General features: G+C 42.2%; 1 pseudogene; it reads right to left on the bottom strand.

The window, feature by feature from the left end:
• Positions 1-1,111: 1,111 nt before the first annotated feature.
• Positions 1,112-1,767, bottom strand: LOC125413779 (claudin-6-like; annotated as a pseudogene).
• Between the last annotated feature and the right edge of the window lie 12,162 nt (positions 1,768-13,929).

The raw sequence follows: 13,929 nt of genomic DNA, 5'->3' as shown, positions 1-13,929 counted from the left end.
TTGGGCAGCATCTGAGGCAGAGACAGCAGTCAAAAGATAAGGTATAAACTTGATAAAATAGGGTGAAAGCGCTATCCAGTGATGCCTGCATTATCCCGAGGTAATAATTGATGGTGTGTAGCATGTTTTCATTACATATGTTATTAGATAAAATCACAGTAGCTCCAGCCAGAAATTGCTTTAGGCCACCTTCTTTTGGCATTGAATTTTCTTCCTGTGCTTCATAACCTCTTTGAGAACTATATCAAAATTTTCCTATTCTGGGAGCAAAATACATGCCCCTAGTGAAATTCCTTCATGAGAGTTAGTGAACTCGGAGCAAGGGAACATTCATTTTTAAGATCCTGTCTTGTAAACAGACTTAACAAGCTCTGTTTACGTGAGTGATGTTATAGCATTTCATAGGCTCTTGATTGTAATGTTCCTGAATTCCCCTATCTGTTGAAGGAAGAGAAAGGATACAGTTATGGTGCAAACCCTGAAGACTGATGAGATAGTCCAGATATTCTAAGCCTGTGGCTATCTATACTCAGATAAGGTCTTTCTCTGTACGTCTGTTTTATTGCACACTATAGAAATCATGTTTTATTTAATAAAATATTGTGTGGATAGGGAAATGTCTGTCCTGTGAGTTACCTCCGGCAAGAGCATCAGGAATCTTCGGACAGGTCATCTTGAAAACCATAAAGGCCAGATTCACAAGTGGTCTCAAAACAGGTTCCACAGAAGATGCCCAGAGTGAATAACTACACAGACTAAAAGTGTCACCCTCCTGACGCACTGTCTAGAAATGAGAAATGACAACAGCCGAGCTGGGCAGAGTCCATGCTTAGGTTGAGGCAGGAAAACTAGAAGCGAAGGTCAGTCAGAACTCCATAATGAGAGCCTGTCTTAGAAACAGTTAGAACCAGGACTGGTATTATAAAGAGTATTATACAGATCTCTAGTTGAGTGCTTGCCTAACAAACGTGTTGGGCCCCAAGTTCAATACCCGGTACCACAAAAGAAAAACAAGAAGAGAAACACCAGAACTACTAGGCATCATTTCTTGATGATTCAGCTCAGGGTCCTAAAGTTCCCTGGCCAATAGAGCCTCACTCCCCAGTGAGCATCAGACATAACTCTAGGTGGGGCATGCGGAGGGTCCATGAGAGTCTGATTGTGGAGCAGATGCAGAACAGCAGGCCATGGAATGACCAGGTCCCTGGGACTCTCCAGAGGTGCAGGCACAGCACAGCAGCAAGAGGCCTGAAACTGCCCAACTCAGAGAGGCCCCCAGATCCCACTTTTGATCATCAACCACCAAAGGGTTATAGAAGTCCTGAATGATGGAGTGGACAGTCCAGCAGACAGGAATTAGGGTCAGGACCCCAGAGATGACACAGATGATCCCAGAGATGAGCACCAGTCAAGATTTAGAATTCTTGTCTTCCACACAGGTCTTGTCTTCCACACACTTGGCACCAGCGAGGTAGACCAGTAGGCCTAGCAGGCCAATGAGGAGGGTGATGATACAAGAGGGCTCTTGTGGTTTGTGTTCCTGTGGCAGTGCCAATAGTAAGTCATACACCTTATATTTCATCTGACCAGTGCTCCGGACTACACAGGACATTCACGACCCCTCCCACACCATCTGGGCCACAATGATGCCGTTGCTGATGAAGGATGTCACCATCGACATGGGCAGAGCACAGAACACCAGAACACTGAACTAGCAAAGCAGGGACTTAGGATGATCCCCAAGATCCTAAGTCCCGCAGAGGCCATGATGCAGGGGTTGCAAAACAGACTGCCAAGATTGCCAGGCTGAAAGTGTTCAGGTAGAGGCTTTACTCCAGCCCCTGGCAACCATATACCCAAAGAGTCTAGAGTGTTTGGGTGGAAGCTCCACCGTAAACCCCCTCTCCCATCTCTCTCCCTGCAGCATCTCAGAAAGCCCAGCAAATGATGACCCCTTCCTGAGAGATGCTCAAGACCACTCCCACAGGGTATTTAAAGTGGTCCTCAGAAAACAGCACATGGTTTTCCTGTTTGCCTTTCCTGTCTCCTTCCAGGAGCATTTCTGTCCATTAAACCTGGGCTTTTTCTAATTCAGTTTGATTTGATCTGATTTGAATTGCTGTGTTGGCAGAGAGGCTTATGCGGGGGGCGGGGGGAGGGCAGAAACTTTTCAGAAAGTGTTTCATATGCCTTTATGAGATCAGATTTTAGGTAATTTTTTTTTTATCAGTGTTAAAGGGTTGCTTTTCATTTTTGGCCAAAGACTTGTCCTTATACTGAAAAAGGCTGTTAAGAAATGGTAGCGAGACAACGTGAGGTTACTTAGCAAAGGAAGCCATGCAGAACTTAGTCCCAGTGACTGTTTCCCTATGTACTTATGAATTTAAAACATAACCCTTGCTTCCTGTTTTCCTGTCTCTTTCCTTCCTAGCATATGAATAGAGCCCTGTAATGAATGGATAAGTGGTGGTACTTTGGGCTGAAGGCTTTAGAAAGCACCTTTTTCTGCACTTTTTTTGTGGACACTATGCATGAGCATGTCCCACCTTCCTTACCATGGGATTCGTGCCTTTTCTGTGATAGGAAATAGGAGAACAGTTATTTTGTTTTTCTGATTGTTTGCCATGAGTTGATAGAGAAAGTGGGCATAGTAAAAGCCGAAATTCAAAGCTACCAGTTTCTAAGGGTTTGTGTTGTGTACTATATCCACCAGGGAAGACCAATCTAGCAGAGGTTCAAGCTAATAGAAAGTTTTTATTAGCCAGCTGGCAAATACGCTGGGTGCTTGGAACCCAACTGCAGTCCCAAGACTTTATGAACGTTTTATAAAATGATTTACTTTTATTTTATGTACATTGGTGTTCTGCCTGCATGTATGTTTGTGTGAGGGTGTCAGATCCCTTGGAACTGGAATTACAGACAGTTGTGAGCTGTCATGTGGGTGCTGGGAATTGAACCCTGCTCCTTTGGGAAAGCAGCCATTGTTCATAACCACAAAGCCATCTTCTCCCCAGCCCCCAAATCTATGAACTTTGATGGATTAGGTCTTTGTTCTAATTTTGGTAGGCGTATGCTGAGTTCCAAGGCCTCAGTGGTACTTCTGTCATGGCATCAGTTGTGCTAATGTCTTGGGGGCCTACTAAGTAAGGTCAGGCAATTACAGCATGGTATGTGACATTTGTGCTTTGGTGTCTGAGAACGTGCAAATGTGTGGTCATTGAGAGCAGGACAATCTTTGGCTCTGATGATGGTCGTTTGAGGCAGCTGTTTATTGTTGTTTTTGTTTGTGTGGTACGTACACCAATCTAACTGATCTTCCAGCTTCAAGGGGTTCTGCTGCTTTTGGCTCCCATCTTATTGTAGAATCCCTAGGTTTGAAATAGATATAATTGCCCAGCTTTATGTGGGTTCTAGAAATTCAAACTTAGGTTTTCACTCTTTCAAAGCCACTGGGGCATCCCTCCAATACCATAGTCTCTAAGTGTTTAAGGTTAAGACTTAAACAGAGACATTCTTTAAATAAAAACTTTTGATTGCCAAACCATTCCAGACCTCTTTGTTTGCATATCAAGCCAACAAGTGTACAGAGAAGCAGATTCTCCATCAATGGTACCCATTTGTCCAGCAGCTCAGTTACAGTCCCCATCCTCACCATACTGGACTCAGAGCACAAATACATTTGGTTTGAGGAGTTGATACATAGGATGCCCTCCTGCCCTAGAGCTTCCTGTGTTACAGCCAAGAAAATGGCAGCGGACGTTGTATGAAGTTTGCTTCTCAGATTTGGTCAAAACATGAGATCCTTGCCCATGCCAAGAAGATAGGAGAGGAAGGACTAGCTTTTATGGTTGAAGGAAATGAAGGAACGATAGCTTTAGAAGACAGATGTATATATATAACAATAAATGTAATCTATAGCCTACATGTTAGTTACTTTGGGGTAGCTATGACCAAATACCTGGCGGACACAAAGAAGAAAATGATTTTCTTAAATTCACGATGTCAGAGATCATTCCACCTGGCAGGCAGCCCATAGCAGAACAGAGTAACTCCACTATGGTAGCCAGGAAGCAGAGACTAGGCAGACCGGAAGATTCAGAGTAAGACATAGCCACCAAAGACACACTGGGAAGACCTCCTTCCTCCATAGGCACCCTTTTATGGTTCTTCACCTCCCGGTGATGTGGTCATCTTAAGAGACATGAAAGGGTTAATCCATTGACTGGGTCAGAACCCTCCTGATGTACTCCTCTCTGGAGCACACTCCCAGACTGATATCCCAGACAGTTCTCCATCCAAGCAAGTTGACAATCAAGGTTGGCCACCGCAGTCTGTGTTTCTACATCCCAGTTTAGGGAGAGCAGTAGAGAAAACAAACGTATATCTTACAGAACTGAACTGTTGAAGTATTTTCAATTATGTTATTAGTCACTGTATTATTTTATTAATGTAAAAATTGCAGCCTAGACAGCACACCATCACTCATATAAGCATCGCGTTGGTACATTCTGAAGGGAACATCCGTCACGTCCATGGAAATGCCGATACAAAGCACACTTTAATTTTGAAAGATTACATAATAGCCCGTAAACAAAACATCCTGGTGGTACTCTCTTCATTTGGTTCCGTTATATAAGACCACCATTGATAGCGAAACTGTAAAGAGCACTTCTGAATGTTTAAGAATGATTGTGGAAATATTAGCAAAATTTTTCAAATGCAACCTGCGTCTTCTTTTTCTGTGGCAAGAAGATCTGAACAGTGGGAGTGGGTATCCCTTAGCCTACAGTCATTGCTTGAGCTCACATCTTCCCCTGTGCTAGGTCAGAAGCACAGATACCTAATGATCTGTGTTTCATAAGTGCAGAAGCACAGGCTCCCTACCTCTGAGCAGGCTGAGTGCCCCTTTATCAGGGAAGAATTTTGCTCTAAATTAACACAGCCATCTTAAAGGAATGTTATTCCCTTTGATGTCAGTGGTTCAAGACATTCGCTCCCTGAAGCCACATCATCTGACGTTCTTTTTATAACTTCTCAATAATATAAATGTAAAGGACCGAACAGTCTAGCTACTGAATAATGCTCACAGCATTATGCCTGCAATCCCCCACTCTAAATGGTATTTTTGACAGTTTGTTTTAATACCAGTACCCAGCTCCATACCTAGGAGAATAACATGGGTAATTTAGTGCCACTCTGTCGAATTCATCAAAACAAACAGGACACGTGTAATAAGGTATGAGAAAATCACAGTCAGTCAGCCATCCGGGAATCCCAGAAGCTGAACTCCACAGGAGTTTAGTGAATGTGAAGACTGCCGTTTTGAATTTTTGAATAAGTATTAATATCTACCTAAAACTTAGTTTCGCTTAATTAGAGGCCAACTGTGGCTTGAAAGCATGTTAGAGACACAGAAGTATAAAAAAAAATACGGTAGTGAATTTTATAATGCTTAAACATTGTTAGAGTAAAAAGGGTTTTGAAGACAAAGAAGGGCAAAACTCAACACTGCACCAGGCCCTGGAGTATGAATTCAGCTGCTTTCATTTTCTACAAAGGTTCCCATAGCAAAATAACATCTCAGTAGACTGCATCCTGTTACAGCAGTGGCTGGTAGCTGAGATTTCAGGGCAGATCTACCTGTCATTATTCCCCCACCAAACTGACTATAATAGTGTCTTCTTTATTCAACACCCTGGGCAAATTAAACCTTCAGATAACAGAATCCTCTCCCTTTCACCTGCACCTTTCTTTCTTTGCCGTGTTTCTCTACTTGCAGACAAATGGCCCATCAGCACCGAGGAAAACGAAAGTTGAGCGCTTTGAAACACCTATAATGACTCCTTTGTCTTTAAGCATCTTGTCTGCTGAACTTTAAGATCTTTGCCCTTGCCTAGAAAATAGGTGTTTTTTCACTCCAGTCTTTACTTAGACTGGTCCATCTCGTTGAAATAATTCCTGCTCTCTCCCTTTATCAAGTCAAGGTGCCCTGAGAGCCAGCCAGCGCACACACACAGTACAAACCCAAGGATAGGTGTGACTTCAAGGCCAGGAAGCCACTTTCTTCTTGCATTGACTCTCAGAATTCCCTAAGACTTCAAAACCAGGGAAATAGTCTGACTACTCTGGAACCCAGAGCTGAAAACAAGCACCAGCTGACATGGTCTGAGGGTTTTCTTTGTCCTGTAAGATAATTTTCATTTGTGAATCCCTTAGCATTTGTTTTGGTTTCTCAGAAAATAATTTGTTTATCGCCAATTCTAGGGTCTTTTGTCAATGGTTATAAGTTATAGAAGAAATGGTGTCTAGGTGACTAAGTAATCCTCATTATCCTTCTTTTTCTTCTTCTTCATCTTTGCTATTAGTTTTGTCATTCAGTCTTTTTGTTTAGTTGACAGCTTAATACATGTATTTATTGAATTTTCATCATTTTCAACTCCTATGTTCCCTCTCCTGCTGAATCGCCTCTTTCTAACAAGTTCCCTTTCTCATTTAATGTCTCTGTGTGTATCCCACTGAGTTTAATTAGGTCGCTTACATGAGCATGGGTGTGGATTATTTAATGGGGCATAGATAATTTATTGGTGGCTGCACCACCAAAGCAAATGGCACACACTCCAAGAAATCATTAACTACTAATAGTCTCTTGGGGGTGGGGCGGCATCTCCTAAGCCCCCTCTCATCCATGAGGGGTTGCTAACGGGCTCGACACCGCAGATTTTGTACTTATTATGCAGTTGTCGTGAGTTCGGGAGCGCAACTCCTGTGACACATTTAAAGACATCACTTTGTAGCACTGTCCCACATCTCTAACTAACCCTCACACTCTTTCTGCAATGTTCCCTGAGCCCTGGCAAGGGTGATGGAGAAGTCCTGCTTAGGGCATGGAACTCAACACTTGCTTATTCTCAATACTTTGTCCAGTTATGAGTCTCTGCATTAACTGCTACCATTGCAAAACGAAAGTTCTCTGATGAAAGATGGTCCATTGATCACATTTCATGAAGAAAAAAAAAATAGGTTAAGATGTCCTCTTTGGAAAATCTTGAGTAGGCACTATGAAGACTCTCAAGAAACTTTAAAAGTTTGTAGATTAAAATCATTTTTGTTTTTTTTTAATTTGTTCTTTGTATGTTCATACATGCCCATAATCTTAGCATTCAGGAGGCTGAAGTTTAAGGACCATAAGTGTAAAGTTAGCTTAGACTCTGACCTCTTTGTGAAATCCTTGTGATGACACCATGAAACATGTTTATGTTGTGGTTATTAGATGACACTCATCCACAAATTCAACCTCATAGCACTCTGTGACCTCCAGGTAAGTGCTAAACACCCAAAAGGATCTCTTTGAGGGAAAGCAGCCACTCACTAGGGATCTTCTACAGGCTCACTGCAGTCATGATTGTAGCTATGAGTGAATCCATTTGCCAGAATCAAAATTAGTCAGGTATTTTCTGACTCCCAAGGTAAAATATGCCCCCTGTTCTGGAATCAGTTGTCTACAAACACAATACAAACTAGGGTTGGATGCACATACAGTTAGGGTATGCTACCAAAAGACCTACAGGAGACTACAGTAGTAAAGTGGGAGACAAGCAAAAATACAACCTCAAGACAACGCCTTAATCCCGTAGCCTTAACCTGGTCCTTGGGGCTGTGAAGTACCAGTTGCGCTTAAAGAATCAAAGTTCCTCCATTTTGTCCTCTTCCTCCATCTTGTGTCTTATGTCTTGTGTAAGCTATTCCGGTCCTCAGAAATGGCCAGGGGCAAAAGCAACAGGGTAGCCACCTGGAGAGTACAGATAACTTCAGAATGTCCCCACCCAAAGGTCAGGTGACAAGCAACAGGCGAAGTTCGAAAATAACATTTGGGGAAAGTCCCTAGACATGAGCCATTCAGGATTGAACCCATCACCCCACACTCTGCTAATTAACTTTTCTAGTTTTGCCTTTAAATAATGCCCTCTAGAAGGGCAGTGTGCCTCCTCTTGGGGCTGCTGCACTGACGAGGTTCCTGCCTGCTTGTAATGTACTGCATTTCAGTAAGTCGGTCTCCCTGGTGGTCTTTTGGGGCCCCCACTGAGTGGGAACAACACACTGTGAGTTTGTCTAACCTTGGGGCAAAGATTAGGCATAAGTTTGTGCCTCCCGTTTATTAGTCAGTGACGGTAGGTCTAAGGTACAGAAAGCATGTCAGGCATCTCTGGGCCAGGTGGCTTCACTCAGCCAAGGGCAATATTCTAGGGAAAGGCATACCATCCACAAAAGATTTCACTGCAACTGAATGAACAAGGATACAGACTGGTCAATGGGGTCTGAGCAGGAAAACATTATTGCCTCCTGGGAAGAGACACATCAGTGTGCATGCATTGCTTGAAATGGAGATATCTTTCCCTGGTGGACACACAAACCTTTCCTCCATCCAGGGTACTTAGGAGGGACATATAATAAAAGTGTGCATGTGTCGAAACACAGGAAAGAAGTCAACTGCTGGCCTGAGGTCAGGCATGAGAGGTATGAACATAGTTCAAACTCAGGCACAAATCCCTAGCTCCTGAATAGGCTCCAGGTAGGAACTCAGCAAGGAGCAATAGGTGGAAGACCTAGATAGCTAAGTAGCCTCCCAGTATGGTCTCTGTCCTGCAAACCCTTCAAGAGAAAGCTTGGCAGTCCAGGGCTAATCCTACGGGTTTTCCTTTCCTTTTCTGCAGGCTTCACATTCTCCAAGTTTATACTCTCCCAGGAAATCAAAGAGGCCTTCTGTTCTATCAGATGACAAACATCTCATTTTCTTGGCACCAACTCAACAACAAGCAAATGCCAGACTCACAGACTTCATAAATGAATGAATCCAAAACCTAGAAAAATCCTTGCCAAGGCTAAAGAGGAGGTGGGTGTTTTCACTCTCTATTTAGCATTTCAAAGTTAATTACATTTATTTCCCATATCATCACTTTCTGGTTCTAAAGAAATTTCCATAAAGCAAAGATACAGTTATCTTTAAATGTTCTCACTAATAGTTAATAATTTGTCTCAGGCGGGGGGAGGGGGAAATTCTGCAATCTCTTTTGTACTGAAATTGTACAATGCTTCTTAATTGTAGAAGGCAAGTACCTATGGAAGCACACACAATACACTCTATTCATCACTTTGAATTAAACTGATCTTTTAAAGCGAAAGTGTGTTAGCAAGGAGTGAAAGACCCTGTCTAGACAGCTTCCTCCAGGCAGAACACATGGTGACTGGCACCGCTGGATGGCTTGCCCTTTGAGCAATGGGCAGTGATAGAGAGCTGGGAGCTCTGGGAGCACAGGAGGTGACTGGGGACTTCCCAGCTCCTGACAGAGCAGACAAGCTCCATAACACTGTGCTCCTGCTTGCTCCTCTCGACGGATAGCTGGTACACTCTGCTACAAACAGCCCCGGATCTCTGCAACTGAGAGGTTCAGAGAGCATTCTGTTCTTTGCTTTTGGATTCAGATTCAGCAGATGTCAACCAAAACTCCTTGCCTGCACTCCAAAACGGCTCGCCCACGGTTCTGCTCACACTAGCCAATTCTAACTCCATGTTTCTGGTTTTGCCTTTGACTTCCTCTCATCTCTTCCTCGCAGACCACGGCCAGTCCGTTAAGCAATGCTGCTAGTGTTGCCTTCAAACCCGGAGCTTGAACATTCCTGTCATCAACACAGTTTCAGCATCTGCGCCTGAGAACTCATTTGCTAAAGACAACCTCGGGCTAATGTGTCGATAATATTTAGAGGTTGAACCTTGATAAGAAAGTATTTCTTTCTGGTTTCATGGGTTGCGTACTTAATCCATCAAGGGAGTGTTTAGTTATTAGGGGACTGGCTTTGTTATGAATGCACCCTTCTGGAATATTTGCTATCTCAACATGTGACAGCCTCTACCACGTCATGCCATGAAAAAGGCCTTCACTAAAAGTTGGCAATCGCTAATGCCTTGGTATTTCTATTTCCAGAACTGTGAATAAATAAACTTTTATGAGGCCTAAATACTCAATCTGTTGTATTCAGTCAAAGTAACAGAAAGTAAATGAAGGAGCTGGGAGAGATATGATTCAGTGTACAGTGATTGCTGACTTAGATTATATGAAGTCTTAGGGGAGATTCTCAGCACTACAAAAATAAAGTTAAAATAAAGAAAATAGATATCAAGTTCACTGCTCCAATGGTTCAAGTTATCACTGTGTCTTTCCTGGATAGCTGGAAGGTCTCCCTTAGAGGTCCTTCTATGTCTGCAGTCCTTGGCTCACGGCACTCTTAACAGGTACAGCAAGCGTGATCCTCTAGACAACTACAAATGAGGTATGTTACAGACCTTTGGTAGAAACTCTCCAATGACTTCCAACTAACTTAGAGTGAAGCTAAAGAGGTTGCTAATAAAACACCTCCCAGGCCCCCACACATAAACTCCATTGCCCTTTTATTTGCCTTACTGGCCATCTCCTAACTCTCAGCTCAGTGTTTCTAGAAACTCCAGGCATGGTCTCACTTTCTGTTCCCTCACAGCAGGACTGACTCCCACCTATGGTTCAGATAAGTCTTCACAGGTAAGATGCCTTCCCGTTGTGTGGTCTCTGTATCTGAGCATCAAACCCCTGCCTTGGTCCTCATCAATTATCATACTAAAATATTACTCATCTATGGTGTTTCCCCCTGAAGAACCCGAGTGCCACAAGAACAATGTTTTGTACCTCAAGTGTTCACTGGTGGTACCCAGTGCCCAGGACAGTGTCTGTCTCACTAGTGACCAGATTGAGACTCACAGGAAACTTGCAACCTGATAACTTGACACTGGTCCATGAAGCTGGAAGGACAGACAATTAGCAAGGCAAACAAATGTTGTTCATTTTTTTACTCTTTATTCTTTAACTCTTTGGGAAGGTCCATTACTCAGCTCCCAAATAAATCACATGGAAACTTATTCTTTCTTATAAAAGTCTGGCCTTAGCGAGGCTTGTTTCTAGCCAGTTTTTCTTAACTTAAATTATTCCATTTACCTTTTGCCTCTGGGATTTTACCTTTCTTTATTCTATATACATTTCTTTAGTCTTACTCCGTGGCTTCTGTGTAGCTGGGTGACTGGCCCCTCATGTCCTCTTTTCTTCTCTTGCTCCCCTCTTTTTTCTTTTTTCTCCTTCTATTTATTCTCTCAGCCTGCCAACTCTGCCTATTCTTTCCTGCCAAGCTATTGACCGTTCAGCTCTTTATTAGACCAATCAGATGTTATAGGTAGGCAAAGTAACAAAGCTTCACAGAGTTAAACAAATGCAATGTAAAAGAATGCAACACATCTTTGCATCATTAAAGCAAATGTTCCACAGTATAAACAAATGTAATACATCTTAAAATAATATTTCACAACAGACAAGATTCCTATTTTTACAGGTTTTAGAATCCAGAGTTACACTAGCCAATACAATTGTCACTAGTCACAAGAGACCTTTCCAATTTAAATTCACTAAGTAGAATGATCGAATCAGTTTTTCTACGATGTCAGTCCTATTGCAGTGTACAATGGTCTCACTTGTTATGGTTTTCTAGTGAGATGTTTCCACCATCAAAGCTAATTTCAATAGTAGAGATTTCTGTTTCTAATAATTTCTGTAGACTTTATCTACCCCTACTCCCTTCTGAGAGCACTGGGGCTCACCGTTCCCTTAACAGTGGTCTGAAGCTCACACAACTCGTCAGTAACAAATCCAGCACTGAATCCAATTCCTCTGATTCCACACCTTGCTGTGGATTAACAGGATGTGGACATGCCATGGATTTCCTTACAACAGATCAGCATAGAAAACAAGCAGCCAAAGCAGCAAGGTTCTCTTTTTGCGTCCTGTGTGAATACAGTCAATTACAAAGACAGCTCGAAGCACCAATGCAATAAGTATCTATCTTTTTTCCTCCCAGCTTCTGTCTGAAATCTTTTTCCTTGGGGCACCTATTTCCTGTTGTGTGAGGTTTGGTGAAATGTGGAACTAAATTCCGTCTTAGAAGCTGAAAAAAATAATAGGATAGCTATCTTTCCTCCTTTATCTTTCAGCTGGGACATGGGTTTATGAGCAGCCTTGATTAATCCAATAAATCGTCAATGGGAGCTTTAGAGACAGAGCCAGGGGTAGAACAGCCCCTGCTATCCCTTAGGCCCCTGCAAGTATGGGACAACGATGGGACTCACCTTGTTTCCTATTTATTTTGTTTCATTACTTGTTTGTTTCTTTGTAGTCAGGGTCCTACTAGATATTCCCTGGATTCCAATCCTCCCACATGAGTGCCTGTCCTGCCAATGTTATGAACATATGCACTATGCTTAATGCTTAGCTTCTCCTTCCCCTTCCCCTTCCCCTTTCCCTTCCCCTTCCTCTTCCCCTTCTTCTTCCCCTTCTTCTTCTTCTTCTTCTTCTTCTTCTTCTTCTTCTTCTTCTTCTTCTTCTTCTTCTTCTTCTTCTTCTTCTTCTTCTTCGTTGTTATTTTGTTTTGTTGTTTTTCGAGACAGAGTTCCTCTGTAGCTTTGGTGCCTGTCCTTGAACTAGCTCTTGCAGACCACACTGGCCTTAAACTCACAGAGATCTGCCTGCGTCTGCCACCCGAGTGCTGGGATTAAAGGTGTGCGCCACAACCACCCAGTTTATGCTTAGCTTCTTAACCATTTTAAAATTTCAGCCATCTTTCTTTGCCATCTGAATGGACTATTCCTATTCCTAGATTATTTTTTTTCCATTCAAATAATCCAGAGTTCATTTCAACTGCTTGCAACTAAAATTCCTACTTGATAGAATGAATGTACTAGTCATATTAAGATAAATTTGATTTTTTTGTTTGTTTTGTTTTGTTTTCTGAGACAGGTTTTCTCTGTGTAGTTTTGGAGTCTGTCCTGGAACTCTCTATGTAGACCAGGCTAGCCTCGAACTCATAGATATCTGCCTGCCTCTCCCTGTTCTATTATCTCCTCTCCTTTAAAATCATTCTCCAGACTCTCTTACCTAGTCTTCTGGATTCTACACATTTCCAATTTAAATACACATATTTATATGAGAGAAAATGTGACATTTTTCTTTCTGAGGTGAACTGCCTTATTCAGTACGATTTTGTTTCCAGTTCCACCAATTTACCTACAGATCGGACAATTTCAGGTTTTTTTATAGCTGACAGAAAATTCCGTTGTGTGTATGTACCACATTTTCATTGTACTTCCTTCCATCAGCTAATGAATGTATACTCTAGCTCCATTGCCTCCCTCTTGGGAATGCAGAGCAGCAATGAACTTGGATGAACAAGTGTCTCTGCAGGGGATCTAGAGTCCTTCGGGTATATGGCGAGGGGTGATACAGCCTGATCATGTGGCAGATCTATTTCTAGCATTCGAGAGAAACCTCACACTGATTCTCATAATTACAACACCAGTTTATTGTCCCATCAACAGTGAATAAGCGTTTCCCCTTCTCCACATCCTCACCAGCATCTGTGTTCTTGATCTTCACCATTCTGGCTGGAGTATTAGAAAAGAGCGTTGATCTGCATTTCCCTGATGCCTAAGATGTTGAATAGTTTTTTTTAAAAAAAAAAAAATATGTCTTAGCTTTTTGAAATTCAGTTTCTCGGCCAATTTTTAATTGTGTTGTTTGTTTTCTTGATGTCCAGATTGTGTGTTTGTTTGGTTGTTTTTCAGCTTTTTATATATTCTAGATACCAATCCTCTGTTAGGGGTATGTAAAGCTGGGGATAATTTTTTTTCCCATTGTGTAGTATGCTCATTTGAATGATGGTTTCCTTTGCTGCAAAGCTTTTTAGTTTTATGAATTCCCATTTGTTGATTGTTGGTTATTTTCTCTTTGTTCTATAGGAATCATATTCAGAAAGTCCTTGACTGCATCTATAAGTTAAAGCAAACACCCATTTTCCTCTAGA

This window comes from Myodes glareolus, chromosome 10, assembly GCF_982192425.1.
Source record: "Myodes glareolus chromosome 10, mMyoGla1.1, whole genome shotgun sequence".
Taxonomy (NCBI): domain Eukaryota; kingdom Metazoa; phylum Chordata; class Mammalia; order Rodentia; family Cricetidae; genus Myodes; species Myodes glareolus.
This window is presented reverse-complemented; position numbering and strand designations above follow the sequence as displayed.